The following is a 6,025-nucleotide window of genomic DNA, read 5'->3' as shown; positions in this document are numbered from 1 at the left end:
GATCATCCACATCATGCAACATGCTCTCTTATGCCCACGTTTCCACTATTTGGAATCCCCATCCAGCCCTGCTCAGTCTGCCTGCTCACCCCAAGTCAGTCTTTTAAGACTTGGCTCCAATTTTCTCTCCCCTAAGTTGAATTAAGATTCTCTTCTCTACTGCTTTATCACTCTATACCTTTCCTTCTTATTGCACTCACCTCTCTGTACTGTAATTATTGACTTATATGATTCTTGATCTAGGCTGTACGCTCATTAAAGGTGAGAAGTATCTTATATTCATCTCTGTATCTGAAGCATGCAACATAGAGCCCGGTATAGGGCTGGTTAAATTAATCTATACATGGAAAATGAATGAAAGAATAAATGAATGAATGAGTGAGTAAATGAATGAATGAGGAAGAATATTTGCAATGCTTTCATCTCCCCATAGGACCCTACCCTCTGCCCGGATCAAGCACATAAGAGAAGGACATTGTTTTACACCTGAACGTTCAGTGCACCTGACTCATTCAGTACACCTGAGTCCTGATTTGAGTGCAGCTTGTACACCTAATCTGTGTTGTTACCAATTTCTCATATCAGAATTAGCCTTTCAAAATAAGTTCCAGCCACGTGCAGTGGCTCATGTCTGTAATCCTAGCACTCTGGTAGGCCAAGGCAGGAGAATTGCTTGAGGTCAGACATTCGAGAGCAGCCTGAGCAAGAGTGAGACCCCATCTCTACTAAAAATGGAAAAAATTAGCCCAGCAACTAAAAATAGAAACAAAAAATTAGTCAGGGGTGGTGGCAAGCGCCTGCAGTCCCAGCTACTGGGGAGACTGAGGCAGGAGGATTGCTTGAGCCCAGGAGTTTAAGGTTGCTGTGAGCAAGGCTGATGCCACAGCATTCTAGCCCAGGCAACAGAGCCAGACTCTGTCTCAAAAAAATGTTCCAAGTGTTTTCTACCATGACCTGGATGGTTTAGCTTTATGTTTTCATTTCACTTCAGCTTACTGAGAAAGGGTCAATTTCTCAAATGATCTTTCCAAATTTTCTCCGGAGCAATTTCTGTTGAGACAGATTACAAAACTCCCACCTCAGTGTTAGTGTTCAGCCTTGGAGTGAGAAGACAGAAGAAAGAAAAAAATATTGTGGGTGTTCTTCATAAATAATGTTCATGTGTAATGATCTAACACAGAATTTCATTCTTGACTTAAAGCTGCCAAAGAGAAGAGGAGGGCAGTTCATCATTTGGGGAATTGATTATTTCATAGCTCACAGAGCAAATATCCATCTAAAATTAAGATTTTTTTTTAAGTTTGAGAAATGTAATCACTTTTGGAATGAACTTCCTTGGAAAGATACGATCTCTCCAAATAATACCAAAAAACTAATTTTGATTAGCAAAATCTAAAATAAAAGAGATCAATAACTAAGCTGTTAGGTCAGGTTCTAAATAACCTAGATTCACAAGGGGTACCAAGTTAATTTGGAACTCTGAGCAGAGTCCAGCCCGCTCATCTGCTTCCCAGGTGGCAGATCCCTGCCGTGGAGCTGTCCCGAGGGCCCTGTGAAGATGGGTGCTGCTCCGGTCTGATGGTGGGAAAAGCCCAAGTGACCAAAGCCCAGGACACTGGCTTCCTTTTTCAAGGATCTGGTTTTATTAGATAAAATTTTCTGCTTTGATGTTATTCCCCCTATTTGGGTGCTGAGCCCACCAGTACCACAAGTTCATAAAGATTTTAATATTAAAAGGAATCCTGTTTATGGATGACACTGAGAAAAATTATCTTCTTGGACTCAACTACTTGAACTCAACTGCTCATTTTTATCATTTTAGGTAAAGTCGCATGTTTTATCTACTTTTGTTTTGTTGAAAAGTAAAGAAATTTAACTAGGCTGTACTTTCAGAAATGTTTAAAACTGAATTAGAGAACATGCACTCTAAACGATGTGTTAGTTTTAAGATTTCCAACTTGTGGCGGAAGCACCCCCAAAATTAAATAACTTGCCCAAGGCCACCGAGTGTTACCTTAGAGCTTCTGACTGAGATTTCTCTGCTCATTAGTGTTGCCTAGGAGCTCAAACACCTCTCTCACTCTCTCTCTCTCTCCCCCCAACACACACACACACACACACACACACACACACACACACATACTCATATTCTACTATTGTACACAATAGGGGTATAATTTGTTACATAGTATAAGCTCAGCAAAAAATGCTAACTTTTTGTTTTTAAATGTTATAGGCCTGAAGAATATGAAACCCATAGAGCACTTATGCTTCTATTTTTTTTAAAGACTAACGGGTAATTTTAATAGAGATGTTAGCACCCGTGAAAGATATCAGATAAATAGACACAATGCCCGATTTCTTCCATTTATGCACAGAATAGCTATTCAGTTCCTGCTAGCACATAACTTTCTGGGAGAGTCAGGGCACTTGAAGCATTTTGGTACTCTCCATTTGGGGGATGATGTGTGTTTCAATAAAGGTGCTTCTTTCGGGGGGCGATTTGAACTAAGAAATTAATTCCTTTTAAGTGGGATTTCTAATTAGATCTTCCTGGAGGGCAGAAGCTGCAACAATATCTTCACGTGTGATAGGACTGCTTGTTGCATAACCTTTATGCTTTGCCAACACAGCCTCGCCCCTCTCATCTCAAATCTTGGGCTGGCACTGGGTATGTCTATCTGTGTGATTTGGCTGTATGTGCCTTCTTCTGTATTTCAATAAAATTGGTCTAGTATTAAACATGGATTTAAATCAGTGATTTACTGATAATTCTTCCAGTAGTCCATTATAAACCTTACCTGTAAAACTATCTGGGGCCATTTCTTGAGTGGATCTCATAAGAAAACATTTGTTAGGTACTCTCTGGCAACTTCTGTCAGGCTTGGGCTGCCTGTCCTTGGCTGTGATATTGCTGCTATAGGCCAAGATCGCATGGATTGGAAAAGGTGTAAATCTGACAGCCAGAAGTCAAGAGAAGAAGGGAAATGAACATCCATAATAGGTTTGTTTTGAGGGAAGACAGGAATAGTCATAATGAGTCCCCAAAAGGACGTTTACTTAGAAGCAGATTTGAAACCTGGCATGGGAGGAGAGTTCTAGAGTTAAATATAACTTCATTACACTATCCAAATGTGGATTTATGAGTCAGTTTTGAGAGTTAAATGAAAAGCTTTTCATAAAACAGTTATTAGAATGTAGAATCATTAGTTTTTCTCTATGCATTCCACTGAATTATTTAGTTTACATGCTATGGTTCAGTAGCGTTCTCGTATATAAATATGGATAAACACCCATCTGTGCACATTTAAAAGGCATTATTGATACTTTATCATAGAAATTTGCTAGTTTTGTTAATATCCAGAACCTTTCTTTTCAACCTTGTGATTATGCAGTGAGCTTCCACCTGAGCTAAAATTGTGTCTACGAGTTTTAAGGTATTTAAAAAGATACGATACCGTTCACATGATGTGAGAAGCTTTCATTTAGGGCTGAGGACAAGAAATAAGGGTGGATTTTTTTTTTTTTTTTTTTAGCATGAAATCAAGCAATGAAGAAATCTAAGGTAATTTTTTCTCTGTGTTTGTCACCATGAATATTGGTCACCCCAAGTCCTGAGCATTCTCCTAGAATGAGGAGCAATGTTGACACTGCTCCATAAATGGGAACCTTGCAGAGAAGAGAGTTGGACTAGGAATTGTGAACACCAACCAGCTTTTTGGTAAGCAGCCAATAGCCTTCTCGTTGGAAATGCCCATGTCTTTCCCAAACCATTTGGCTCACCTCCTGACGTAATTGCATCTGAAAGAGAAATATTTAAATGGGCTAGAGTGATGGTAATAAATGGATTTCAATTACCAAGGTGCATACCGGATTACTTTAAGTGGCATAAAGCGGCCTTAAGGCAAGCTCACGGATCAGACCCAGCATAACTTTCCAATGCAATATGCATCTACCGTCTCTGAAAGTAACACTATGTGCTCTTAGGTAATGTAAAACAAAGGTTAGGAGTCAAGATGTAATTTGAGCAGATATCTACTGGGAAACACAAATTATAATTTCAAATGTGGAGTAAGGCCAAAATGGTTGAGCATGGAGAAATAATGGTCAAGGGGCTCTTGGTAAGTTTGAAATGATATAAATAATTTTAAAAATTCATGGAAATATTTATTGAGAAATATTTGGAGGCACCAATAAAAAACAATTGCAAAGTTTTAGAGCAAAACATAGTATCTCTCATATCCAGCCAATAAAAAAAATCAGTAACTTTGCATTTAAACACTTAAGCAAAATAGAATAGAGCTTAGCACTAAATGTAGAGATACATGCTTTACTGTCTAGCTCTCACATCATTGGCTGTGTGCGAACAAAGCCTACTTATTTGAGTGCTAAGGGATTTAGCTGGATCTGTCTCCAAACACAGAGATAGCTGGAGCTGTGTAAGCTGAACTCTACAGTTCTCTTTCCTAAGACTTACTGTTCTCCTCTTCTTTGCATCTTGCCTCTTTGCTTTCTTTTCACATGAATTCTCTCCTATGACACCTCCTAAACTCATCTGTCTTCCTCCTCTTCCTTTCGTCTAAAACCCTACCTATGTCCCAAGGCTGGCTTCCTCTATGAAAACACCACATTTATTTTGTCCACCTGCTGCAGCTGACCTGACTGAAATGGTATTTCCAAACTCTTCTTTATTTCCTCTTTCAAGTTGCCTATGTTCTACCCGCTAAGCTCCTTTGCTATTTCGTCAAGTCAGTCAGATAACACATATACATTTTATATATAATTTTTTGAAAAAAGAAGGTGAGACAAGACCACTCTAAAGCAGCCTACACCTGGGAAATAACAATAATTAAAATCATATGACAATGGTACAAAAATAGGCATATGTGTTGATGATAAAAGAGGTCAGAAAGGGAACGTAATGAATTTTGGAATGTAACATACCTAACATTTATAGATAACTTACTATGTGCTTAATGCGGAACTTACTCCTTTCATCCTCTCAATGACCTGATGAGAACATCACTGGGCAGGAAGGAGCTGGAAGCTGAAGGAACTCTCCCAAGCCAGCTTCATCAGCTAGAGCTGGAGCTGACATTAAATACAAGCCATTGGACTCTAGAGTCACATTCTTAACCTTTACACTCTACTGACTCTGAAAAATGAAGTTTAATAAAGCAGTTGGGAAAATAATTATTAACTAATAAGTGTTTGGGGGTATAATTAGCTTTATGGTATTTTATACCATAAACCAAAATGAACCAGGAAAAAGTATTACATATTTTTTAAGACATGAAAAAACACTGGAAACCACAACACAGAATTTATTCCAACTCTGCAGGAATGATAATTTTCTAATTATTGAACAACAGAAAATGCTACAGAAAGTCACACGTTTGTCCATAATTTATTGAATTATAGTATTGACTTTTAAACTTCATTACTATTAAATACAATGAAACAAAACCTTACAAAAACAACAGAGCAAGAGAATATTTGCAATAAATATGATTAATAGAATTCATACTTTCAATATATAAAAAGTCTTAAATTTATAAAAACATAAAGGTCTCAAACAGCTAAATTGGCAAAGATGATTCACATGGAACAAAATACAAATAACAGTAAATAATGAGTGGGTTAATAAACTGTGGGTTTATGTATACCATGAAGTTCTACTCAGCCATAAAAAATGGTAAACTACCTCTTGTATTATCCTGTATGGAGCTGGAGCCCATTCTTCTAAGTCAAGTATCACAAGAACAGAAAAACAAGAACCACATGTACTCACCATTAAATTGGTACTAATCAGTCAACACTAATGTGCATATATGGGAAGTAACATTGATAGGGTGTTGGGCAGGTGGGAGGGGGGAGGAGGAGATAGGTAAATCCACACCGAACTGGTGCGGTGCGTGCTGTTTGGGGGATGGGCACTCTTGTGGCTCTTACTTGGGCGGTGCAGAGATAATTTATGTAACCAAAGTGTTTGTATCCCCATAGCACTCTGAACCAAAAATAGAAA

Source organism: Propithecus coquereli, unplaced genomic scaffold (genome assembly GCF_000956105.1).
Source record: "Propithecus coquereli isolate 6110/MARCELLA unplaced genomic scaffold, Pcoq_1.0 Scaffold176, whole genome shotgun sequence".
Taxonomy (NCBI): Eukaryota; Metazoa; Chordata; class Mammalia; order Primates; family Indriidae; genus Propithecus; species Propithecus coquereli.
Note: the sequence above shows the minus strand (reverse complement) of the source record.